The sequence below is a fragment of the Miniopterus schreibersii genome (assembly GCF_964146895.1).
Source record: "Miniopterus schreibersii genome assembly, chromosome: 8".
NCBI classification, from domain to species: Eukaryota; Metazoa; Chordata; class Mammalia; order Chiroptera; family Miniopteridae; genus Miniopterus; species Miniopterus schreibersii.
Genome location: NC_138109.1, coordinates 18,341,365 through 18,368,061, shown reverse-complemented (window position 1 = coordinate 18,368,061; position 26,697 = coordinate 18,341,365). Strand labels below are relative to the sequence as shown.

The following is a 26,697-nucleotide window of genomic DNA, read 5'->3' as shown; positions in this document are numbered from 1 at the left end:
GGGTGTGCCAGGCACTGCGAGGGCACACACAACTCCTGAGGGAGTCAGGGAAGGTCCTGAGAGGACACCGTGTAGATGGGCCCTGAGGGATGTGTGACAGTTTACCAAGCACACAAAAGAGAAGACACACATTTCAAAGGAGGGAGCAGCTGGTGTGAAGGTGTGGGGGCTGGAAAGGGAGTGGTGTCCAGCTTGAGGGGCCAGTAAGTGATGGGGAAAACAGTCTTGGCAAGACAGGCCAGGCCAGCACAGAGGAGAGCACTGAATGCCCAAAGAAGACTTCAAGGTTTTTTCAATAAATAATGGGAATTCTAAAGCAGGGAAATGGGACTTGTACAAGAAATTATGATTTCCACTTTTGACAAATTTCGCAATAGAGGCCCAGAGTGAGTAAGCAAGTTGCCCAAAGCCTCTGTATGAGTCAGGAAAACAGAACTAAAGGGATGGAGATATTTTATATATACACACCCACACATTTATATAAGTGGACATAAGTTACATTTCCTTAGATATATTTATATGTACTTATATTTTGTATACTAATATTTAATATTCTATAAGACTTATTATAAAGAATTGGCTTACATGATTATGAAGACCAGTAAGTCCCAAGATCTGCAAGGTGAGTCAGCAAGCTGGAAACCCCGGAGAGCCAATGGTTTGGTTCCAGTCCAAGACCAAAGCTATCTGGGAACGCTGGGAACCAGTCAGATTGGCATATAAAATTAACTACCAGTCTCACAGCTAAAAAGAGGCAGACCTGGGGTTCGAACCCAGGTCTATCTAACTCGAGAACCCTCTGCTGCAGCAGCCACTGGAAAGAGATCCAGGGCTCTCCTTTCCCAGCCTGGACTCCAGCTCCCTTGCCAGCTGGAAAGAAGCAGCCAGTCCCCAGCCAGGTTAGGCTGTGGGCCAGTCAGAAAGCCCAGCAGGGCTTGGGGAAGGAGCTAACCAGCAGCCTCTCTGTTTCAGACAAGGCTTTACAAAGGCCTTTACACCCCTCTTGGGAGGAGAGGTAAGGGCCAGGGAGTTGGAGCTGGCCCGGCAGAAGCAGGATCTCCTCCTCCTTAGGCATCTGAACAGTTGTGCCTCTGTCTCCCTTCTCCCCCTGCTTCCTGGCCTAGAGAATCATTGCTTTCAAGATTGTTGGAACTGAAAGAGCCCCCAACCTTCCCTTCTTCAAATCAGTTCTACACCAAGATGCAGATGGCAAAACAGAGGTCCACAGTGGGAAAGGGCTTCCCATGGTTACTCAGCCATCCAGTAAGCCAGCCAGCCAGGTCTTACTGGGTTCTGTTGTGTAGAGGCTTAACGTGTAAAGGGATTGAATAGGCAAGTCCAGGAGTGTGGTTACGGGACTCCCTCCTCACCAGCCTGGGACTGCTAAGGAATAAAGATTGACCCACCCCTGTGCCTCCAATGTCAGAACAGTGCCTAGAACAGAGAAGGTGTGTGACTCTTCAATAATGTCTCCACATGCTCCACAAGGTCCTGGGGTATATATGAGATTCACAGAGGATGGATGCTCAGAGAACAGAGCTTCACAACTTGGGGCTAGGACAAGTGTGGGTAGCGAGGGAAAAGGAGTTGAGGCTGATAATCCGAGTTTCCAGGCTTCAGCTCCTGGGCACATGGGAGATGTCCTCCTCTAGTTTTGAGAGCAGCTGGAAGAGGGAAGATCTGGAGGGAAGATGGCAAATACAGTTGGGACCATGAACCCATGAGAAAAGGTCTGGGGGAGGAAAAGTATAAGGCTTGTTTGAGGAAGGTTGTTGGTGTGTCTTGGAGAGTGGGAAGAATTATATATGAGAGGTAGAGGGTTTGAATGGAAGCTGAGGTTGGTCCTTGATCCCTTTTGGGCAGTGGAGAAGGTCTGTGAGCAGATCCCCCAGGGAGATGACTCCAAAGGTCACTCCCAGCCAGCCCCATGGGAACACCACACCCCAGATCCCTCAGAGAGCGGGGGGAGATGAAGCCGGGCTGTGCCCACAACAATGTCCATTTCTTCCCTGTTTACCCTGAGCATGAGTAGGAGTAAAATGCCCATTGGGCAGATGGAGAGCTGAAGTGGCTTGCCCAGCATCACAGCTGGGAAGCTGAATCACAGGCTTGGAGCCCAGACCCCTCCTATTTTACAGAGAAGAAATGAGAAGCCCAAAGGGAAATGCCCCCGTTTTGCCAATGAGGAAGTAGAAACGGGAAGGTTGGGTCTTCTCCATGCTGTTCAGTGAACAACCAAGTCCTCTCATTGTCCTGGGCGTTTATCCATCTCTCACAGGACTGGGTCTTTTTACCAACCTGAGATACTTTTGGCCACAGTATGTTGTATTCAAGGTCATGCCACTGCAGAGCCAGAGGCACCTTCACTCTCACTCAGTACCGAGATCCAGGCAGGGGAACAACGTCCTGTGGCACACAGCAAACCAGGAGCTAACTCCAAAGGCCGTTTCCCCGGGCTGTCCCTTGGAGTGGCAGAGACTTGACTGGTGAGGCCAAACTCTGGGTGACCCTGGGAAACCTCTCTGGGGAAAGGGAGGCTCTGTGACCCAGAGACGGCAAGTGGCTGGCTTGAGGCTCCACAAGCTAACACTTGTCGCTGCCCTATCGCAGCACTTGGTAAACACCAGCTACTTTCTCGTGGGCAGAACCACAGCACCTGCCCTACATCCCACCATGAGAACACACCGGGAGCCAGGGGCTTTCCACCTAGATCTCCAAGAAGTTGCTCCATCATTCTGTCTCACCACAACCATTTCCTTCTCTAAAAACTCCCTTCCCCGGAGCCCTGGGGTCAGCCAGGCTCTCAACATGAGGACACAGGCTAGTTTCACCAGGCTCAGGAATGTCCCAGGAGGTCCTTCTACCTCTGCCACAGCCGCAAGCTGAGGGCGTGTGTGGGGTTGGCAGGAGGAAGGGCTGGGCCTGAAACTGTGGGCTCTCAGAGTAGGAGTGACATACTCCCAGCACTGCAAAGCAGTTTACCTACATCAGCTCGCTTAATCCTCACAGCACCCTGTGAGGGTGGGAGCAGTTATTGTCGGTCATTTTACAGGTAAGGATGCTGAAACCAGGGAAGGAGGGTAACACAGCTTTTCTGTCTGACTCCGAGCTCTCTGCTCCTCTGAAGGGTGGGCTCAGTGGTGTCAAGTATGAAGTTTTTTGTTTTGCTTTTGGAGGCTTTTTTGGAGGTTGCCTGGGAAAGAGTTAAGATGCCCAATCATGCCAAAGAGAGAAGGGTTCCTTAGCATGGGAAAACTGGAGAGGGGAGGGAGGCCTGTCTTAGTGAAGGTCACACAGCAAGAGAAATAACTGGCTAGGTTCAGACCCGGTGGCGGGGAGCATCTCCAGGCGTGCATCCCAACGCCAGGCCCTGACTGCCGCCACCCATCCCTTAAGGCCTCAGTTTCTCCGCTATCTAGGGGGAGAGGGTTCCAGGGCTCACACCTCAGTTGGGGCTACAAACCATGGGGTTGCATTTCCAGAAACTGGTTTGGTTTTGTGGGTGCATAGATTCTGGGCCCTTCAGTACCGCCCCAGTTGATGCCCCTAACACCCTACACCCTGGGCCTTGAGAGCCTCTGCCCCCAGTGACACTCCTGCTGTGAGGGGCGGGGCCTCTCCCCTACCTGCCAAGGCCCACCTTGGGAGATGGAGGGCTGGCTCCCCATAGGAGAGAGTTGGGCTGGTGAGTGACACCTGCTACTACTGACATTCAAACTTTCATCCACTCACTCATTCAACCTCTCCGATGTTCAGTCATCTATTCCTTCAACACATTCTTATCCAGCACCTTGGAATTCTCCCACTCAACACTTCCTGACAGCCACAGTGGGTCACGCCTACCGCTGGACCCTGGGACACAGAAATGAACAAGGCAGACAGGGTCTCTGCTCTGGAGGACTTTAAGAGTGTAGGGGGCACAGCAGTGTGTGTCTGATGCTATAACATAAGTATGGACCTGAGACAGCATCATGACAGCCAGAGCCTGACGTGTGGGAGCAGCCAGGGAAGGCTACAAAGGGAGTGGCATCTGACCTGGATCAATAAAGGCGCACCAGTTGGCCAGGTGAAGAGTTAATTATAGTAATAACCCCAATATGAGCTCCTTGCAGGGTTTAACTGTGTGCTTTATTTCCATTAATTTTCATCTTGACCACAATCCTGAGATGGATTGAATAGAAGGATATTATCACCCCCATTTTACAGATGAGGAAACTGAGGCTCCAAGAGCTTAAATAAATTGTCCAGAGTGATACAACCAATAAACAAGGAAGCCAGAATTTGAACCAAGTCTGTCTATCTCCAAATCCAGTGCTAAGTTTAAACCTAGATTTAAGTTTAAAACTACAGGATGTTAACTATAAAAGCCTGGAGGCTAAACCCAAAATGTTAGCAATAGTAGCCTCTGGGAGATGAGTTTACACTGTTATATATTGACATACATTTGAATTCTGTATGAGACAAGATATATCTATATATGTTAGAATTCACAATTATCCCTATGGTAGATTAACTTTGCTTTCTCCAATTCTTTTTCTTCCCCCAGAAATGGAATGCAAGTGGGTTTGCTTGAATGTAAGTGGGGTTTTTTTCTTGATTACAAAAATATGGGATCATTTTTTGAAAATCACTTAAAAATGACCATTTCTAATGATTTTTTCCCCTTCGTGTTTTTCTAACTCACTGCATATATAACATTTGTCATTTGAAAGTAAATGTTATTTTTATTATTTATTATTTATTTATTTTAAATATATCTTTATTGATTTCAGAGAGAGGGAGAGAGAGATAGAAACATCAATCATGAGTCATCATTGATCGGCTGCCTCCTGCATGGCCCCGACTGGGGATCAAGCCTGCAACCCGGGCATATGCCCTGACGGGGAATTGAACCTCGATCTCCTGGATCCTAGATTGATGCTCAACTGCTGAGCCATGCCTGGCTGGGCTAAATGTTCTTTTTAAGAACTGAATTACACACTTTAAGGACTGGGGTGGCCCCACCAACCAGAGCTCAGGCAGTTCCCAAGAAAAAGGCCTGGGGGTTTTGGTTGACTTCAGACCAGAATGAGTCATAGGGGTGAAGTAGCTGCCAAGAAGCAGACAAGTAGGGACAAGAGTCTCAGATTGGAAAAGGAAGTCTCCCCTGTATGTCAGATCTCATCTGAGGCTCACGCATGCTGGTGAGCTACCCTGCAGCTGGGGAGAGACCTAAGCACAGCTGAGGGGCCTTGCAAAAGGGAAAGCTGGTGGAGGTCTTTACAGTGCATGCACAGTTGGCATGCAGATATGGGCAGGGCTTGGCCAGTGGGTGTGACCTGCCTGGAGAAATAGTGAGCAAGGAGAAGGTGGAAGACCACCTCATTAGAGGGCAGCTGTGTGGGCAATACATTGAATTAGAAGACTCCCTAATACAGACAGTGTTTGTAGGACATTATGTGGGGAGAGATACATACCCAACTCAACATCTCAAAGGGAAGGTGCTAGAAGTATCAGTAGTAAACAATGGTGATAACAATGAGAGTCATTTGTGGAGCCCTTATTATGTGCCAGGTTCTTAAAGCCTAGCATATTATATGTTATATAATTATATCAATTAGCTTAAGTATTTCACATAATACATGGTATGTTATATAATTATGGTATGTTATATGTACTATATATGTGTGTGTATATCTCTAGCTTTAGGTGGTTGTGAAAAATAAATAAGATAATGTACATTGTGGTTCTCAAAATTTGGTTTATATATATGACGCTAGGCATAAGGAGCCTGAGATATGTATCAGTGGCTTTCAAACTTGAGCTACTCCAGAATCCTCTAGAAGGCTCATTGCAAGACAGATCACTGGGCCCCACCCCAAGAGTCTCTGATTCAGGATGTCAGGGCTCAGGCTAATTCACAGGTGATGCTACTGCAGCTGGTCTGGGAACTACACTTTGAGAACCACAATGTACATTGTCTTATTTATCTCTCACAACCACCTTAAGAGAGAGGTTCTGTCATTATCCCCATTTTACAGATCAAAAAACAAACAAAACAAAATACATCATCTGGGGCTCCTCAGAGAGGTGAAATGATTTTTTACAGCTAGTACACAGCAGAGCCTAGGTTTGAATCCAGGTCTTTCTGACTCCAAAGCTCATGCATAACCAAAACAATCCATTTTTATTTTCAATTCATTGATAAATAGAAATCAAAGTTTTTATGTTTGGTAACAAAGTTGTAAATTGTTTCTTCAAGACATAAAATATGAACAAAAATTTTGATCCCTGGAAGCAGCTGGGGCAGGAGTGATTCCAAGGGCAGAGAAACAGCAATGTCTTGGGGGGAGAAGGGGGTAATGATTCAGCCTCCCCCCATGTTGGGAGGAGCTTTGATTTTATTCTACCCAACATTTCTCAGTTTTTGCATCTTCAGGATCTTATGTTGTGGGCTCTCTGCTGGGGCAGTTCTTCCCTTTCTTATGATGCAATTCACCAAACATGTATTAGGCATCTTGCTCAAGAGAGCAAAATAGGCTTAATTATGGCCACCCAAAGATATCGAGTCCTAATCCCCAGAACCTATGAATGCTACCTATGTGGCAAAAGAGATTTCACAGATGTGATTAAATTAAATACTTTAAAATGGGGAGACCATCCTGGATTATCAGAGTGGGCCCGATGTAATCACAAGGGTCCTTGTAAGAGAGAAGGCAACGTGTGAAGACAGAAACAGAGAAAAACGTGAAGATGCTATGCTGCTGGCTTTGAACACAGAGGAAGGGCCACAAGCCAAGGAATACAGCTGTAGAAGCTAAAAAGGCAAGGAAACTGACTCAACCCTAGAACTTTGAGAAGAAATGCAAGCAAGCCCTGTCAACACCTTGATTTTAGCCCCTTAAGATACATTTGGGACTTCTGACTTCCAAGATAATAAAGTTGTCTTGTTTTAAGCCACTAGATTTATGATAATTTGTTACAGAAGCTATAGAAAACTGATAGGAGTGGAACTGCCAAAAATAGAAAACTGCCTCTGGCCATTCCATCAGTGAGTGAGCAAATACAATACCACATCCACATTCACACTCACACTGCGTCTGGCCTTGTGCCTGCGGGGAGCAGATGCACACAGACGCACAGGTGCCTCGAAGAGGGAGAGCACCTGTAGCCATCTAGACCCACAGACCACTTCTGGTTTTGTTTCTACAAGGAAGCAAATGTGATTCATTCCCTTAATTAACATTGACTGAGTACGTGCTCTGTGTGCCCAGCATGGTGCCAGGTATGGGTACATACGGATGAGCCCAACAGATCCTCAGGGGCTGCTGAGAAAGGGGGTGTCAGCAATTCAATATTCTTTCACGTTTCTAATTCTAGCGAGGGTGTCTCTGAATAGGGATTCAGTTCTAAACTCAGGGCCCATCATTCAAAATTACATTTGAAAATCCTTAAATTATCTATAGCGCACAATAATTATTTTGCATGCTTAGGTCTGAACAACTAGGCTGAAGGAAGTAACTAAAAGAAAGGCTGTCTTGACTAAGGAAACAAGATGGCGGTGTAGGTAACAGCTGCACCCGCCGCCTCCCGCAACCACATCAAAATTACAACTAAAATCCAGAACCACCATCACTCAGCGCCTCCTGAGATCTGGCTGAACAGAAGCCCTACAACTAGGGAGCTGAGGAAGCACCGAGACCGGGAGGAGGGGCGGAGATGCGGGCGGATCGGGGCTCGATCGTGGAGACGCGGCTGCGGGCCCACTCCTGGTGCCCTGGTTGAAACCCGGGAGGGAGTCTCAGCGGCAGAGGTTTCCCGGAGGAGCGAGGGGTTCCAGCCCCACAGCAGGCCCCCAGCCCAGGGCTCCAGGGCCGGGAAGAGACGTCCCCACAACTCCAGGCCGTGAAACCAGCGGGGACTGTCACTGAGGGTCGCGGAGGCTGCGGGAGCCCCAGCAGCTCCTCTAAAGGGCCCGCGCACGGACTCACTCAGACGCTCCCTCTGAGCCCAGCGCCGGGCAGCGGCCTGAAAGGACCCGGGACACTCGGGGAGGAACTAACCTGCCTGAAGTCGGGGCGAGAGCTGGAGGGGCGGCTTCCTCCCAGGCAGAAGAGCTGGCAGAGGCCCTGGCTCCTTTGGCGAGTCCTCCCCGCACACAGCCGGCAGGCAGGCGCCATATTTGAGTCGCCAGCACCTGACTCGCACCTTTGGCCCCGCCCCTCCCCACCTGCAGCTCATCCAGGCCATTTCCAGGGGCTTTTCTGTGCAAGTGGCCTCTCCAGCCTCATGCTTAGGACTTTCCTAAAATCTCTCAAACAAGCAGCAGCGGGCCCCATACAGCTTGATAAGCGGCCCCAGGCCTGGCACTAGTGGCAGCCTGTATTGGCTCATAGCTGGGCCTCTCCTGGGCACCTCCAAGCCCAGCACAAGTAGCAGCCAACTACGGTTTGCTGAGTAGCTCATGCTGGGTGGCCCTGGGCAAGGCACTGGCACAGGCTAACTTTGCACCTCCTGGGAGGCCCCAGAGACAGTGCACCCGGTGGTCAGACTCAACCATGCTGGATTACAACCCTACCACATCCACGAGTGACACTTAAAGGACACACTTGGTGAACACCAAAGCTCCACTGAAGTAAATCCTGCTCCATAGAGGTGTCTCCAGCACAGCAGCTCTTTGGCTGTAACTGCAGCTGGTCCTCACAGCTGACTGGCCTGGGGGTGAATTCCTCCCAGTGACGCCAATAGCAACCAAGGCTCAACTACAACAGGCCAGTGCACACAGCCCACACAGAGGAGCACCTAGAAGGCCCAGCTCAGGTGACTGGGGAGGCTGAGCCACTGGATCCTACAGGACACCTACTACACAAAGTCACTCTACAAATTCCAGGATACATAGCAACTCTACCTAATACATAGAAACAAACACCTGGAAGCAGCCAAAATGTGGAGGCAAAGAAACATGTCACAAAGGAAAGAACAGAAGAAATCTCTAGAAGAGGAACTAAATGAAATAGATCCAAACAAGCTAACAGATACAGAGTTCAGAATTTTGTTTATAAGGATGCTCAACCATATTAGTAAGAGTTTTACGAAAACAACTGAGAAAATCGATGACATAATAAAGTACCAATTTGAAATGAAGGCTACACGAACTGAAATGAAGAATAATTTACAGGGAATCAACAGCAGAAGAGAGGATGCTGGAATCAAATAAGCAATTTGGAACAATGAGGAAACAAAAAAACACCAACCAGAAGAGCGAAAAGAAAAAAGAATCCAGAAATATGAAGATAGTATAAGGAGCCTCTGGGACAACTTCAAGAGGTCCAACATTCATATTATTGGGGTGCCAGAAGGGGAAGAAAGAGACCAAGAAATTGGAAACCTATTTGAAAAAATAATTACAGAAAACTTCCCCTACCTGGAGAAAGAAAGACTTACAAGTCCAGGAAGTACAGAAGGTCCCAAACAAGAGGAACCCAAAGAGGCCACAGCAAGACACATCATAATTAAAATGCCAAAGGTTAAAGACAAAGAGAGAATCTAAAAAGAAGCAAGAGAAAAGCAGTTACCTACAAGGGAGCACCCATACAACTGTCAGCTGATTTCTCAACAGAAACTTTGCGGGCCAGAAGAGAGTAGCAAGAAATATTCAAAGTGATGAAGAACATGGAGCTACAACCAAGATTGCTCTACCCAGCAAAGCTATCATTTAGAATTGAAGGTCAGATAAAGAGCTTCTCAGACAAGGAAAAGCTAAAGGAGTTCATCACCACCAGACCAGCACTACAGGAAATGTTGAAGGGTCTTCTTTAAGAAGAAGCTAATGAACAAAATAATCTGACGAACTAAATAGATCCAGAGACAATGACGCATGCAACAGATGATCATATTTCAGAGGAAAGAGGGAAGAAGGGTGAGAAGAGATTAACCAAAGAAGTTATATGCATATAAGCATAACCCATGGGCACAGTCAATAATGGGGTGAAGGCCTGGGGAGGGGGTGGGAGCAAGGTGGAGGGGGTCAATTTTGGGGGATAATGGGACACCTGTAATATTTTCAATAAAGATAAATTTTTAAAAAAAGAAAGACGGTCTTGAGGTATCTGGACACTGAAGCTCCTCTGCCTTTAAGAAAAAGATCCCATCTCTAGGCATGAACTGATGTTGGGCAGAGAATTTGGAACGCTCCTGGCAGCTGCAGAGGTGATTCCAATGTGCTTTGCAATGAAGCATCTATTATCTTAGTACATATTAAAAGGTTAGTTTGGTTTTTTGAGGATAATGCCAAGTTCTGAGTCACCGTCTTTGGAGGTCAGTGGTTGGAGAGTAAGTTCTAAAGTTGGTGTTAGTTAAATGTGCCTGTGATGGGAGTCCACAGGACAAACTGTGATCAGTGCTGTTACGGAAAAGTACTGAACCTATGAGACTCTATGGTTGGAGGCCTTCCCAGAGAAGTGATATTGAACTGATACCTAAGGCATAGGTAGGCATTAACCAGACAAGGAGACTATGAGGGAGAATATTCTGGGCACATGAACCACCTCAACGAGTATCAGAAGTTGAGGCCTCCTCTGTAGGCCCAAGTGAGTGACACAGTTGCCCTGCTCCCCAGAGGAACTCTGAGACTCTCTGTCTTAACCCTGAGACCTCCAGGAGATCCTTGTTTGTGAACCCTGTTCCACTTCCTAGTAGATGCAGGGGATTTCTTAAGACAGTTTCTTGTTTACGCACAGGACACTTTTTGTTTCCTGGAATGGTGTGGTGGGTTTTGGGGAACAGTGGTCCTAGAACCTACTCTAACAATAACTTGCTATGTGACTTCAGGCCACTTACTTCTGTCTGGGCCTTGATTTATCCATCTGTAAAATGCAGTTGAGCAGAGGCTCTGACACAATCCTGGGACTTGGGGAAATGCACCCTATAGTGGCTTGAAACCCCAGGCCATGGCACTAGCTCTGAATGTGAGTCCTGACTCCACCATTCACTGGGACCTTGGGCAAGTTATTTCACCTCTCTGAGGTTCCATTTCTTCTTTTGTCAAATAGGGGCCTTTGTTCGCTTCCCTCTGGATTGTCTGAAGGTTAAACGAGATCACAGACATAGAGCATTTGTTGCTGTGCCAAGCCCAGCAAATGGCAACTACTGTCATTTTTTTGTAATGGTTGTGAAATGGAACTTGTCATCTCTGCCGATTGCTGTAAAATGCACACCATCGGAGTTTACCATTAGTGCAATCTCTACAGGCAGCCTCAGAAGGTCCTCTGATGGGTGTTCGGGAAACACCCAGAGCTGCATAGCTTCATTTTGGCAGGAACTGAGGAAATTCCCCATAGGGAAGAGTCTTCTGGGAAGGCTGTGGCTGCACTAACTTGTGGGCTAGCGGATTAGACTGAGCTGCAAGAGTGGGCCTGGGATAGAGTCTGGGTGGTCTGAATTAGCTCAGGGTGGGAAAGAAAATGTCCCTGCCCTCAGCTGGTAACCAGGGCCAGGACAAGCTGGGGCAGGATGGCGAGGAGGACAGTGCGTTTTCTCTCACCCATGACTGGCCCCTGAGCTTCTGGCCCTGTCCCACCATCACTCTGATTCTGACCATCTGGTTGGTATATATTCATTTTACAGTTTAGACAGTCTGACTGCCTTTTATACAAGGGATGGGAAATGAGTCCCTGAAAGGGGTAGGGACTTGCCCAAGATCACTCAACAAATCAGTACCAGAATCAAGGTCTCCAGGTCTCAGATCCAAGAATCTCTGGGGAAGAGATCAGGCAGCCTTCTACACTTTGTCAAATGAGTGAGCAGCTAGTTGTTGCCTGGCAACCTCAGCAGCCCCAGGTGTTTTCTATTTCCACATTTCCATGAGAATCAGGCCACCCAGCGACGCTGGCCTCAGACCTCAGAGAGAAAATGTCCCTGGCTTAAGGGGCAGTAGGGAGGAGGACTTCTCCTGTTGAAGCACTGACCAAGACAAGGCACAGTCAGTTCCCCTCTGGGTCTCAGAGTTCCTCCCAGGCAGCCCAGACTCATCAATCTTTCTGGTCAGGGACAGACTCACATGATTCCTTCTCCAGGCAGAGCTGAGCTGTGGGCTGTCATCATACATAGCAGCAAGCGCCGAAGGAGAAAAATCCTGCCAGGGCCTTTCAGTTATCACTGAGAGGCACCTTAAGAGAGCATTTTGGAGCCACACCTTGGCCTGAACCCTGGCTCAGCCACTCATTGGCTATCCAACCTTAGTTAAGTCATAGGACTCACAGGTGGAATAATTTATAATACCATAACAGCAAAGAAAATAACTGCATCCATGACTGTCATTGCACATGAAACAGGGAAGGATTTCCAGCTACTTTCAAAATCTTTAGACTCGCTACCCAAAATGACATGAGATAACCACACAGCGCTAGACTACTTACTGGCATCACAAGGAGGAGTTTGTGCTATAGCAGACACCTCTTGCTGCTTTCTGTAAATACCACTGGCCAAACTGAAGAGAGCACTAAGGAAATAATGGAACAGACTAACTGGTTACAGACCTTCAGCCAACGGGGTGTTAAGAACACCATTTGGGACTTTATACAAAATATGCTTCCCAGACTAGGGTTCCTTCCTCTACTAGGTCTCCTAACAGCGGTCCATGTGTACTTAACTTCTTCTCTTTGTCTCCTCCAGGATTCAGTCAACTCAACTTCAGGCGATGGCCCTGCAGGAATTCCGCTGTTAACATAAGAAACATTCAAACTGTGAAGAATTGTTGTGAGTTTATTTGAGCCAAACTGCCAACACATTCCAAGAAGCAAAACCTCAATGGATTGAGATAACGCTCCGGAGAATGGCAGTTGTGCACTTTGTTTTATACATTACAATCAAAAGAGGAGACATAAGTGGGTTACATGAAATCCATTGGTGATAGATTAGGGAGGCGGGAGAGAGCAAAGCAGGGAAACCACAGCAGGGAAACCTCTGGGATAAAAAGTAAAATGATGGACACACACACTTCTTTTCTTAGGTGAGTGCAGGATAGCTAACAGTCAACAGTTAGCTCAATAACAATGAGGGGATCTGTGGTCTCTGCAGAGCAGTGCCTGTGCTTTGAGGGGTCCGGATGAAGGAAAATTACTTTGACATTCCAATGATATGTTATCATAGATGCAAAAAGAAAATAGACAGGCTCTGTTAAGGTAAAGATTGACCTTTATCAGGGAAGATACCAGCCTAGGACATGACTACCCACCATAAACTGCTTTTTAGTTAAAAAGTTTTCATTTCAGACCATCCTTTGAGGTTACTTTAGGTCTCTGAGTTTGCAAGGGTACCAGGCAGGCCTTCCCTGAGCTAGTCAGGTTAGCATGTGGCCCCTTTTCATCCACACAACCCATTCCCTTGACAGATGACTCTAGCAGTCCCCTAGATCATGCAGGGAAATTCAGTTTCATCCTACCTAAACCTGTCCCAGCCAGTCAGCAAGAGACTAAGACCCATTGTTCTATGCCCACTGATAGCAGAAGTTACAGAAGCCAGGCTGTTGCCCTTCAACTTCCCAAAAGCTTTTGGGTCCCACTCTCTTGAGGGGGGAACGTTAGGATAGGTAGCTAGTTAAACATGAATTGGGGCAGGCAAAGGGAGAGAAAGGGGTAGATTAGTCTCATGCACTTCTGCATGTCAATAGGGCCTAAGGTAAAAATTTTAAGCCAAAACAGGCTTCCCCATATCCAGACTTATGGTCATTAGATCTCTGATTCAATCTCAAGACATTGTTCAGCCACATAGGCCACCAGTTCCAGTAGCCTCGCACATGCACAGGTGGTTAAGCAAGAGCGGGGAGCTGAAGGGACAGGAGCAGAGAAGGACAGGAAGACAAGGCCCATAAATACTGAGCTCTGTAAGGGTCGGGGCACTTTCATTCTGAGGCGCCCGCTCAGTCCCATCATCTGAGTGCATTTCCCTCCTGCCAATACTCTTGCTTGTTTTGCTGCATTTTGTCTCTTGATTGAACTCTTTCCTTTAAGAAGACAAGAACTGAGGTCTCACTGTCTCGCAGGTAACTCTGCCACTTCTCAGCTGACTACACAGAGCAAGTCCCCTCTCTGGCCTTAATTTTCTCATTTGGAAAATGGAACACTGACCCTCATCTCACCTGCTTCTCTGTATAGTACTAGTATTGATGAGTGCCTGTGTACGGAGAGCTTGGAATATGTAAGCATGTTTAACTGGGAAGGCTTCAAAATGCCTCTAAGTCCAGAAGTTAAACATACACAGATCTGGATTTAAATCCTGCCCCTGTCTTTTTCTAGCTGTGTGTCTCTGGGCAAATCATGGAACCTCTCTGAGCCTTGGCTTGTTCTCCTATAAAATGGATTTTTGGTTTCCTCAGCTGTGAAATAATAGCTTATCTCCTAAACTGGTTTCTTTGTTAACTGAAATACGCACATCAAGCGCTAGGAAGGATCTAGGCTCAGAGCAAGCTCTCAGGAATGGGCTCTTGTTTTTAATCCTCAATGACCTCTCACTTCCTCACCTCTCCCATGTGCTATCTTGTGCAGACCTTGCTGTGCTCAGGACAAAGCCCCTTCTGTGACTGCCTCTAATAGACCTTCTCCCACATCTGTGAAGCCACAAAAAAATTGTTATAATAGAGATAATTTTATTTATATTTTTTACTCATTGTAAAAGTAATGTGTTCATGATAGAAAAAAAATTTAAGCACAAAAGTAAAAAGATAAAAATAGAGATCACACATAACTTCACCACCCAGACATAATCACTATTAACAGTTGGGTGACTTTCCCTCCTGATTTCTCTTTAATACATGTGTAACAGGATGTTAAATGCAAGTTTCCTTTGGTTTTGGAGGCAACGAATGCCAAGGACCACCCAAGCAGGGCCTGCTGAAGGATGGAGAAACTGGTTGGACCAGCATTAACCCAGCATCCACCTCTGGTTATCATGGATTGTGTGTGTGTGTATGTGTGTGTGCGTGTATCAGATACAGAGACAGAGAGAGGAGAGGCTGGTTGGGAGGGATTCCTGGTTATTGGAGAGAATTCCTCTTTATTGTTTGGCTCCCACTACAACACCCCAGAGAGAAGGGGTGAGGGGGTGTCTCTTCCTCATTTTAGGGCAGGGGGCTTGAAGGGAACCACTTGGCAAGTTTGAGATGTGCCTCAGGAGTATAGACCAAGGAGAAAGGGAAGTCTACAGCAATGACCCACTCTTCTATCACCCACACTTGCCCCAGCATAGAGCTTATGGTGCTGAATTGTAAATATCCATTGAGTTGTCTGCCTCCCCAACATAACCTGAAACAATCTTTCAGATAGTCTGGGTCTTGTATCCCCTGCCCCTGCAGAAGGGCTAGCACTTACTCGATGCTTGATAAATGTTCTGGTGAATGAAGGGAAGACTGAAAAAACTACTGAACAGGAAACAGAAAGAACAAGTGTGGGGGTGGAAATTCTTCTAGCTGGGTTGAGACAGATTAGCGGGAGAAAATGTCCAAAATTTATTGCGGATATACATGTGGAGGTGCCGTGAGAATGAGACCCCAAGAGGCACTGGCAATTGAGGTTTATTTGCCAATCTGGATTAAGCAGAGGGAGGCAGGAGTCTGGGATTTCAAAGGGAAAGCAGGCAATTTACAGGTAGATGGAAAGAGCAAACAAGTGAAGAACAAATTCTTGCTGGGCCACCCAGAAACAATGGGACACAGAAGGAAACAGGTTTTGCTAGATTTCTCCTTGTCTGCCACGTCCAGTTTATCTTATGATGTTAAAGTGATGCTCCCTTTCTTTAAGCAGGTTGTTCTTCCTGAATTCCTTTAAACAAGTAAGGGGAAAGTTCCAAGGTTCTTCCGGAGTCTTTTGTTTCTTAATAACCAGCTTAAAATCAACATCCCAAAGGGGATATTTTGAGGTGACAAAACTTTTGTCTCCTTCACAGGATTTTAGAACCACACAGATCTAAGTTCAAATCCTGCCTCTCACACTTTCTAGCTGTGTTCCCCTTGGGGAAGTCATGTCATTTCTCTAACCTAATTTTTCTCACTTGCGAAGTGAAGATAATTTGAGTGTCTGTTCTACAGAGTTTTTAATGAAATGGCACATAGTAGGTGTTCCAGCAATCACAAATGAATGAAGACAGTAGCCTTGGAAACTTTGCAAACTGGCTGCACCTCCTGAGAATTTTCTGTCTAAATTGGTATAGTTCTGGAATTTCCATATCCTGGCTTTCTTCTCTGTTCCTTCTTCAGTCCCCATCATCATCATCTTTATGGCAGCAACAACAGCTCCTGCTTGTATGGCAATTTATAGAAATTCCATGGCCTGATCTCACTGAAATCTCAAAATAATCCTGTTAGGTCTAGATTATAATCACTGAAAGGTTAATGGTAGGTGATGGTGATGCACCAGGCAGGCTAAATAGCCATCTTAGATGGGTGAATAAAGAAAAATTAAATTTATTAAAAGGGGGTGGAGAAACCCAAAGAGGGGAGAAGAGCTACACAGCACTGAACCAAAGGGTACTGGGTCCATGATGGCAGCAAAGATATACTTGGGACAGTGAAACAAGAAAGAGCGTAGAAGAGGCAACAGGAGAGCCCAGGCCAGACTGCTCTGGCTCCCTGAGAAGTCAGAGAGAGAACGTGGCCTTGAAGACAGGATCAGGGGATAAGCGCGGGATGAGCTGCTGTTGCCCATTGCTCCCCTGGTTGCAAGTCTCATGGGTTCCCCTCGGAGGGATGGAGATGGCTCTAGCAGCTCCCCTGTTGGGGAACAGGTGCTGAGTCCTTTGTCCTTTTAGTATAGGTGGGAATCTTAGGGGAAGTCTCAGGGGAGGGTCTCAATAGAATATTCATCAGCTTTCCAGGTATGCTCTTTCAGGGTTGTGGTGCCAGGGCAGGGGGTCATTAGTCAATGCATCTGGTCCTGAGGCAGCCATGGCGCCACTTGTCTGGTTTCATGCTTATCTGGGCCTGGATGTTATCATTAGGGAGAAATGCTCAAGGGGTCTGAACCGCAGGACTAGTTATATGCTAGGGGAGGATAGGTTACCCTGAGGACAAGGTTCTCGTTTTCCCAGTTTTTCCCCTTGCTAGGTATCCTGGACTTCCTGCCCTGGTAACTCTCTATATCCTAGTTTCTGTACCTGGCCTATCTAACAATCACCATTTCATCCGAAGAGGGTGAATGATTTGCCCAAAGACACAAAGATCTGAGACTTGAGGGCACTGCTTTTGGCCTTCCTTAAAGGAATTGATTTAACGTGTAACTCAGCACCCACTGTGTGCCAGGCACTTAAAATTAGTGGTGTTAAACAAAAATCTTAACCTCCATAGTTGAAAGTCTTTTGAAAGGAAAGGGTTCATTAGGCCATTGCTAGCAAGAAAGAAGACCGGCCTTGGAGCATGAAGTTCAAAATCCCAGAAGCATGGCTAAGTAGGAAAGAAAACATGTCCATGGGCCTGGAGTGCTGCAAGCGCTTTTACATACGAGGTGAGGGGGGAAGGATGTAAGCCATTCTGAACGTGCATTAGCTGCAGACGAAGGAGATGGTTGAAGGTAAAGTGGGGCTCGTTCTGGGATAGACACAGCAGAGTCCACAGCCAAGTCTGTAAAGCTCTCTGGTAAACAAGAATTGGAGCCTCCTGGAGTTCAAGGGCGCCTGGCTGTTCTCTTTTTAGATAATCTGGGAAATAGCCCATGGAAGTTAAATTAATTCCAACATACACTAAGGAGTGAGAGCAGTTTTTTGTTGGTTTTACACTGCAGTTGTTAACTGATTAACCCCTTTTAGTCTCTTCTTTCCACCCTCTGGCCCTCTGTAACTTAATTTAGGATGGCTCAGAATTTTCTCCTTGCCAGCAGCATGGCTCCTGTCCCCTTATAGATAAGTGGGGAGGACAGATACACACGTCAAAACAATACCTATAACTCTGCATGGTAAGTGCTGTCTGTGAAAACCCCAGACAAGATCATAATTTCTTTCTTTTTTTTTAATTTAAAAAATATATATATTTTTATTGATTTCAGAGAGAGGGACAGAGAGGGAGAGAGAGATAGAAACATCAATGATGAGAGAGTCTTTGATTGGCTGCCTCCTGCAGGCCTCCTACCGGGGATCGAGCATGTGCCCTGACTGGGAATTGAATCTTGATCTCCAGGATCATAGGTTGATGCTCAACCACTGGCCGGCCGGGCAAGATCACAATTTCTTTTGCTGTGGGCAATGAGCTGGACAGCAGGTCCAGTCCACTGTGTTCTATCTCTGTGGCTTTGAGCAAGTCACTTCACCTCTCTAGGCATTAATTTCTTCATCTGTAAAATGGGGGTTATAAAAGTACCTCTCTCATACAATCACTGCAGGATAACAGAGATAATATATACATGTAGCACAGTGTCTGGCACAAGTAAGTACTTAGTCAATTATTACTGTAACCTAGATGTCCATCAGGGGCCCCTGACCTCTTGAGACCAGGGGATGAGCCCAAGCATCCATTCCAAAATCCTCTCCAGGATTATTGCATATTCCTGAGAGGTTTTATTTCTCCTGGTCCAGCTCCTGCTTCAGCCTGTACTGTCTTTGGTCAGCACTACACCAACACAAATGAAAATGTGGCCCCTTTAGCCATTTTCACAAACACTCCGGTCAGGGCAGCCTCGGTATGTATAGGAGACTTTTTTGAAGATTTCCAGGGATGGGAGACAGAAGGAGATAACATCATAGCTACAAAAAACATCAGAGTGAACTAAAAATACCCTGGTTCCCAATACATCCTCAGCTGGCTCTTCTGTTTTTCGCTACACTGTCCCCAGTCCCTCCGCCCCGGGCCAGCTCCAGTCCCCAGGCCTGTCTTTGGCTATTGTCTCCACAATCGATTCCTAAGGAGCTCTCCAATTTCTGCTCCAGGCATTATCTCATTTTTGGTGTTGGCTTCTCTTCTATCTCACCCTCCCCCTTCCCCCCAGAAAGGCCAAGCACTACAGGTCCCCTCACAGGCCTTCAGGAAGCCCCCCCAAAGATGGGAGGAAATGTTTGCTACAATTTGTGGTAGTTGACGCTGGTGGGCATGCCACACTGGCTGGCTTCCTGAAGCCTCCCCCCACCTCTCCACCCCCACCCCTCACCCTCCACCCTTGTTCCTGCCCCTTTCCCGAACCCAGTCCTCCAGTTTCTGGTAGATTCTCCAGTCCTTAGTAGTTTAAAATATCCAAATCCAAGTCCTCTTTTTTGTTGCCTCCAAAACAACTGCCTCTCAGAGCTTCAAGACACGTCCTCACCTTAAACAGTTTTTCAGTTATTTTCTCAACGAAAGTCATAGTCTTCCCTAGGAGAGGAAGGAGGTCATGCACTGAGGATCTCTGAGAGATTACACATAAAAATCTGGATTTGTGCCTTTCTTGTAAACTCAAATATCTAGCATCATAGGACCCACATTCCCCCAAGGAGCATGTTGGCCTGAATGGGAGTAGGGTCCCTGTCATTTATGCTCCTGCCCACTGGCCTTATTTATGTCTCCTGCTTGAGCCCTGTAGGCTTTCAGCTTTGTGACCGTTGCTAAGAGGCATTTCACTGCCAGTTTCCACCCTCCATTGCATTAGTTTTATAAAGTTGGGTCTTTGAATTTGCTATGGTCACAAAGGGCATCCTAGGTAGCACGTAGAGTAAGAGTAGTCACTTAAGTGTATGCAAGTGATGCCTTTTCTTGAAAGGATAAGGGGTCCAGAGGGACGGGGTCTCTGGTGCAAGGGAATAGTGGGCTGGAAAAGGTTAACCTGGGGCTGGTTATGAAACACACTGATGTTCTCTAATGGGAGCCAGTGTGGGGTTTAGAACACAGCAACACAGCATGAGCTGCGCATATGAGAAAAGTAGCTGGGAAGCTCACGGACGGATACATTAGAACCCTCCCTTCCCCGCTGTCCCCGCAGGAAACCCCGAGAGGCCAGGGCAGTGGACCAGGAGGGCCAGGGACGCCGCAGCCGCCATGGACCGAGGGAATGGCTGGGAGGACCGCAAGGGATTCGGAGGCCGCCTTGCCTGGCCGTGGATACGCTTGACTTTGCCGCAGAACATTGCGGGCTCTGCAGCTGCAACTCGCTCGCCTCCCCTTCTCTCCTCCCATCGCCCCTCCCGCACCGTGGGGGACTGCGGCGGAATCCCCGCCACTCGCAAAGCGCCCACACGAGCGGCTGCGGTCTGCAGGAGGCGGGGGCGGGATGGCGGGGATGCCGGTGTTGCCAGTGTTCCCCCGAAGGCCGGCGCTGGAGGAGGAGGGGAGGCTGGTCACGTGGTGCCTCCGGAGGCGCAGCCCGATAGGCGAGTCCCGCAGCCCGGGCGGCGGGGGCGGCCCCCTCCCCGTGCGGCCGAGAGCGCGGGCGCCGTGCAGGGCTGGGCAGGGCGAGGGTCTTGCTCCGGCTGCCCGCCGCGGTCCTCGCTGCAGCTTGGGAGGTCTGCCTGTGGCCCTGAACGGACGCGTCCCTTCCCGGCTTCGCCTCTGCCTCCCCCACCTGTCCCTTTTCCTACCGCGCTACCGGGAGGCCGCCTTTGTTTGCTCTGCCTGAAGCAGGTTTCTGTCACATGCCACAATTTTGCAGTTTTGAACAAATCAATTAACCTGGCTGGAGGTGGGAAAGATGAAAGCAGAAATCCCACAGTATGATACCTCAAGCCGCACACATTCCAAACCGACCTTATTAATCCCCAAACGGCTCCTTCTTTGTGTCCCGTCTCTGTTTTAAGCAGAAACCTGAGTTATCGCCATCTCACTGCCCGCCATCAAATCTATGACCAAAATGTACCAAATTTACCTTCAAAATATTTCTTAAACCGCAGTACCCAGTTTTTCCCCTTGGCATTTATCCTGATTTGTAACTGTGTTTATTTGTGATTGTTTTTTGTGTGGTCTCCATATCCCCCCCACACTATAAGTTCCATGAGAACAGAGCCCTTGTCTATTTTGTTCATTGCTGTGTCACCAACACACTACCAGGCACATAGTGGGTGCTTAATAAACATTAATGAATAATGAATAGATGCACAGTGAGTCCTGTGCTAGGTATTAGGTGCAGAAGGAGGCGCAGATTTTAAGAAGAAACACAGTTCTGTCCTCAAGAAATCATCTATCCAACCAACATGCCCTGAGCCTTCTCTCCATCAGGCACTGGGAGGGGTCAGTGTACAAGGTAAGTACATTTCTACTTTCCCCATTCATCTGGCAGGGACCACAAGTGACTAACCTAGACAATAAGACTCTGTGGTATTGGACGCATCAGGTACGTACTAACTTCTAGAGTCAAAGGAGTCCAGGGTTTGGAACGTGATGATCTGGCTTCCCAGGCTAGCTTTGCTGCCTCCTGCCTGTGTCACCACAAGTCTCCTCTCTCTTTTGAGGCTCCATCTTCTTATCATTTTTTTTTTTTTTTGCTTGTTTTGTTTTGTTTTGATTTGAGAGAGAGAGGAAGGGAGAGGGAGAGAGATAGAAACATCAATGATGAGAGAGTCATTGCTTGGCTGCCTCCTGCCCCCCCCCCCCCAGATCAAGCCACAACCCCAGCATGTGCCCTGCCCGGGAATCGAACTGAGATCTTCTGGATCACATAGGTCGATGCTCAACCACTGAGCCATGCAGACTGAGCTCCGTCTTATCTTAAAAATGGGAATAACAATACTATCTCAAAGGGCTCAAAGATATGAATGAGATAAATGAAAGTACCAAGTGCCGGGTTTTATGACAATGTTGGATGTAGGTGGGTGACTATACCTTCTAGTTTGCCTGAAACAGATCAATTGATACCTTTTGAACCAAAACAATAATAGCATTCCCTTTCATTCTCAAGAGTGTCCTGGGTTTGGACAGTAAATTATGTGGTCATCCTTATAATAGGTGTAACACTAGAGTTATCTACACGTGCCGTGGGAACACAAAACAGGGAGAGAGATAGGTCTTACTTAAAAAGGGGCCAGTAACCATGGAAATGAGCCTGGAAGTATGCATAGGGTTATACCAAATAGAGCAGGATAGGAAGGACATAACAGACAAAGAAACCAGCATTTGCAAAGAGTCTGATTTGATCATTGTGAGCATGTTTAGATAACACCAGGAGGTTCAAATGGCTCAATTCCAATATTCATGGAAGGAGATGAGGCTGGCAGGGAGAACTATAGAAATTTTTTGAGTAGGGGTTGACATGAGCTGATGCCTTCATAAAACAGATCAATTGAAGAGCTGGGGCCAGGTCCAAACAAAAGAGATAAAGAGGCCTGAACCAGGGAGAGGGTCTATAAGCACTTTGGAGAGAAAAAGGACTTGGATTTGTGGATCAGAGGCAGGAGGAATTCCAGGTGGATAGGGAGGTCATTCACTGAGGCAGGTGGCAAGGAAGGAAGTGCCTGGAGACCCAGGTGACAGGAGGTATCTTAGATCAGACTGACTAGGTTTGGTGGCATTCACCACTCCTGATCCAGAGGGAAAAAGTAGGGGTCACAACAGACAGAGGTCACTCCTAAGGCCAGTGGTGGGAGCTGGGGCCCAGTCACTATTCAGGTAAAAACCTGATTAAAATTAACTTTCAGAGTAACCTTAAAAGGCAAACTCAAAAGTAGAGCCTCAAGTAAAGAAAGACAGGTTTTGCAGGCCAACTTCATTATACTTATGGCTCTCCTTGAGCAAAATGTTCCCATAATGTCCCACTATCTAGCAATAAAGGCTGAGGTCCTCAGCCTGGTGTTCAAAGTTCCTGGTGACCTGGTCTCAACTATCCCTGGTGAACATTTCATATTTCACCTATTCATGTTTGGCCCCTCCCTTCCTGTGAAAACACAAGAATTGCCCTGCCCCTGCTCCAACCATATGGTCCAAGCAGGAACTATCAATCATGGCATCTCATCCCCATGACCAAGGGCCCAGTTACCATAGTACTTGTCTCAAGGGTTACAAGAGCAGAAATTACTCTTTTGTCTTAGGCTAGTGTGGGGCGGTTAAAAACAATTACTTTCCTCCTACCTTCTAAGTTCTTGTAGCTGGGCTAATAATGAAATTAATATGAGACAGATTAACAGAAAAAAAGTCCAAAATTTATTACAGATATATATGTGGTGCCATAAGGATATGAGACCCAAGCCCTGGCCAGGTAGCTCAGCTGGTTAGAGCGTTGTCCAAATACACCAAGGATGTGCATTTGATCCCTGGTCAGGGCACATACAAGAATCAACCAATGGCCCTGGCCAGTGTGGCTCAGTTGGTTGGGCATTGTACTGTGAACCAAAAGGTTTTGCCAGTTGGATTCCCAGACAGGGCACATGCACGGGTTGGGGGCTTGATTCCTGTTAGGGGGTGTGCAGGAGGCAGCCAATTGATGTTTCATTCTCACATCGATGTTTCTCTCCCTCTCCTTTCTCTCTCTCAAAAAAAAAAAAATCAATAAAAAAAAAGAATCAACCAATGAATGCATAAATAAGTGGAACAAACTGATGTTTCTCTCTTCCTTCCTCTCTCTTTCTCTCTCAAAATCAATTGATAGCCCGGCCAGCGTGGCTCAGTGGTTGAGCGTTGACCTATGAACCAGGAGGTCACAGTTTCATTCCCAGTCAGGGCACATGCCCAGTGGAGGTAGCTGATTGATGACTCTCTCATCATTGATGTTTCTCTCTCTCTCTCCCCCTCCTTTCCTCTCTCTGAAAATCAATATATATATATATTTTTTTTAATTTAAAATTTAAAAAAATATATGTTTTAAAAAGAAAAGAAAAAAAGCATATGAGACCCAAGGAGTCATTGGGCAGTTAAGTTTATATGCTATGAATATAAGTTTATATTCTGGACAAAGGAAAGGGAGACCGTGGTCTGGGATTTCAGTGATAAAGCGGGCAGTTTACAGGTAGATGGAAAGAGCAAACGTGATAATTCTTGGCAGCCCACCCAGAAACAATGGGATACAGAAACAGGCCTTGCTAGATTTCTCCTTGTCTGCCACATTCAGTTTATACTATGATGCTAAGGTGATGCTTCCTTCTTTTGAGCAGGTTTTTCTATCTGAATTCCTTTAAGCGGCTAAGGGGGAAGGTCCAAGATTCTTTCTGTCTTTTGTTTCTTGATAACCAGCTCAAAATCAATATCCCAAAAGGCATATTTTGGGGTGACAAAGCTTTGGTCCCCTTCATTAGTCCATGTCTGGGCTTCCTTTCCTTGAATCCAATGGAGTCATAATAGAGAACCACTCCAGTCTCTCTTTCCTTGTGCACCCTTCTCTCCTTCTGTCATACCCTGCTGTTCACATTTCTTCAGACTGATCCTATGTTTGGACCCCTATGCCTTTCCTCCAGACTCCCACAGTTTAGAATGTCTTACAACTTGCCAACTCCTACTCATCCTTTGAGACCCAACTCAAAGGGCTCTTTCTCAGGAAAGCCAGCCTTGACCACCCTGAGCAAGGCTTGCCATGCCCTCCTCTGGCCCATCACAGCTTTTTGTCCATGTCCTTATCACCTTGTATCCCAATGACCTGCTTTCTTGTCTGTAACCCACCTTAAGCTATATTTTTTCATCTCCATGACCCCAGTGCCTGGCAAAGGATCTAGCACAAAATATAATAAATATTTACCAAATGAGTGAATAGATAAATAAGAATCCTTCCCCTCTCTCATGCGATCTCCCAGAGTCACTACTTGGTTTCTATCAAGTGGAGACACAGAAGAAAAACTAGGAGGAACCACTTTAGTCCCTCGGTTCAAGGGTGATGGATTTGGGAGAGAAGAAACCCCTGTAGAAATGGGGCCACTGCAAAGTCCAGTAACATTTATGAGAGGTCATTTATCTGCCAAAACACTGGTGGTGGCAGCTTTGAGCTGAGCAGTTTGTTTGGGAGCCAGAGCCAAAACTAACATTCAGTGTGTGGAGCTTTTCAGCACGCTAGGATTCTGACAGCTGTTTCTGTCAGCTCCTCAGGGAAAAGCATCTAAAAGCCATCTGGGTCTGCCTAGAATCAGGAGTCCCCATCTCCTTTGGCTCAATCTGACTCAAATAACAAGGCAGCCCTCTCCTCCACCCCTCATCCCCGCCACAGGCACACACCTCCTCAAAGGGAGCTCTTCAATTGATCAGGACATCGGGCACTGAGAACAGAGTAAAAAATGGCTATAGGGAACTTGGGCCTGTACGACAAGCTCTGGCCAATAGTCTGTGAGTAGAAATAACATGTCATTTCCACGCTGAAGTATTTAATTGCTGGTGCACAACTCTCCAGCTCCCTTCCCACTATGGAGGCAATCCTGAAAGCCTCGTATTAAGGTGGTGGAGTCCAGGATGGAAGTGGTCTGGATATCTGAGTTACCCAGTGGAGTGGAGGACAGCAACCCTGTAAAGTGCCTTGATCCGTAGCAGATTTTGCATGAGTGGGGAACATATACCATTGTTGTATTAAGCCATTGAGATATTTGGGTTGCTTGTTACCACAACAGAGCCTAGCCTATTATGATCAATATATGAAAGCTAATCAGATCTCCTTTCCCCTTGAGGAGAAACATTCCTCCTCCTTATAAGTCTCTCTGGTATTGCCAAATCCAGTGATCCGTTCTTTGTTTTTAATCTTTCTTGATTTCTCAGCAGCATGTGTCACAATTGACCACTCTCCCCCTGGAAACATGTTATCTTGGTGTCTATGACATCATACCTGCTTGGTTTTCCTCCTATTTTACAGCCCCGGCTTCCTAGTTTCTTTGCTTGCTCTTCTACTGTTTCACCCTAAAAGTTTAAAGTTTTTCCAGGGCTTATTCCTAGGGACCTTTCTCATGGTTTTAAATACCATCCATGAAAAAGACAGCTGGTTACCTTCCAATATTCATCCTACCATTATTCATTAATAGCAAAAGCCCTATTTTTAGGGGCACTTTTTGCCCAGTTAAAAGACTACATTTCCTAGTATGGCCCTGTGACCATGTTTTGGCCAATGAGATGTAAGCAAAAACATAGGGCTTACAAGGCATCCTTCCTAAAAGAAAAAAGTTAGACCTTTCTTTCCTTTTTCCTCCTCACTGGCTGGAATGGGAACTATATGAGGTAACGAGATTGGAAACCAAGTGCTGAGGATGGTGGAGCAGCCCTGAGCTGCCTACCTTTGGGCTTATTTTTCTGAAGAGAGAGATCCATTTCTATCATAAGCCATTTTTTCGTTTATTTGCAGCGGAACCTAATCCTGATACATTCTCTGTTGAAGTTGCTTGCTTGCTCCCACTTGGAAGCCGGAGTCCAGATCCTCCTCCAGTCATAGGAGTGGGGAACCAGCACAAGAAATGCACTTCTAGGCCTAAATAAATAAAATAAAATAAATGCTGGGCCTCCTTCCATAAATTGTAAGTAACCAAGCTACCGGAAGGATAGAATGGGAGGTGGACCCGGGAATGAAGTTTATTAGCTGACAGAGGGCATTGAATGCTAGACGAAGGCATTTGTACTTTACTCTGTAAGTCCCTTGCAGATAGGGGGACCTGTCTGTCTTACCCAGCAATGCCTCTGCTTTGTAGGTGCTCAGCGAATGACTATATTCTTTATTAAGTAATGGTGTTTGCTTAATAAGCAACAACAAAAGAAATGTTGGAAGGCGGGCCATTTGGGAATCACTGTTTGATCTACCCTTGTCTGTTTTTACACATGAAGTAACTGAAGCATCAGTTGCTGGAAGTAGCATTCAGACGACCCACGAGGCAAGGCAAACCGGGAACTCC

The 26,697-nt window shown here is 46.8% G+C and overlaps 1 long non-coding RNA gene across 1 annotated transcript; it reads left to right on the top strand.

Annotated features, from left to right (window-relative positions):
* Positions 1-20,566: 20,566 nt before the first annotated feature.
* On the top strand, positions 20,567-26,683 carry LOC308560111. Its single transcript, XR_013999248.1, has 3 exons — positions 20,567-21,161; positions 26,157-26,325; positions 26,630-26,683. It is a non-coding gene; the product is annotated as an uncharacterized lncRNA (long non-coding RNA).
* Positions 26,684-26,697: the final 14 nt, after the last annotated feature.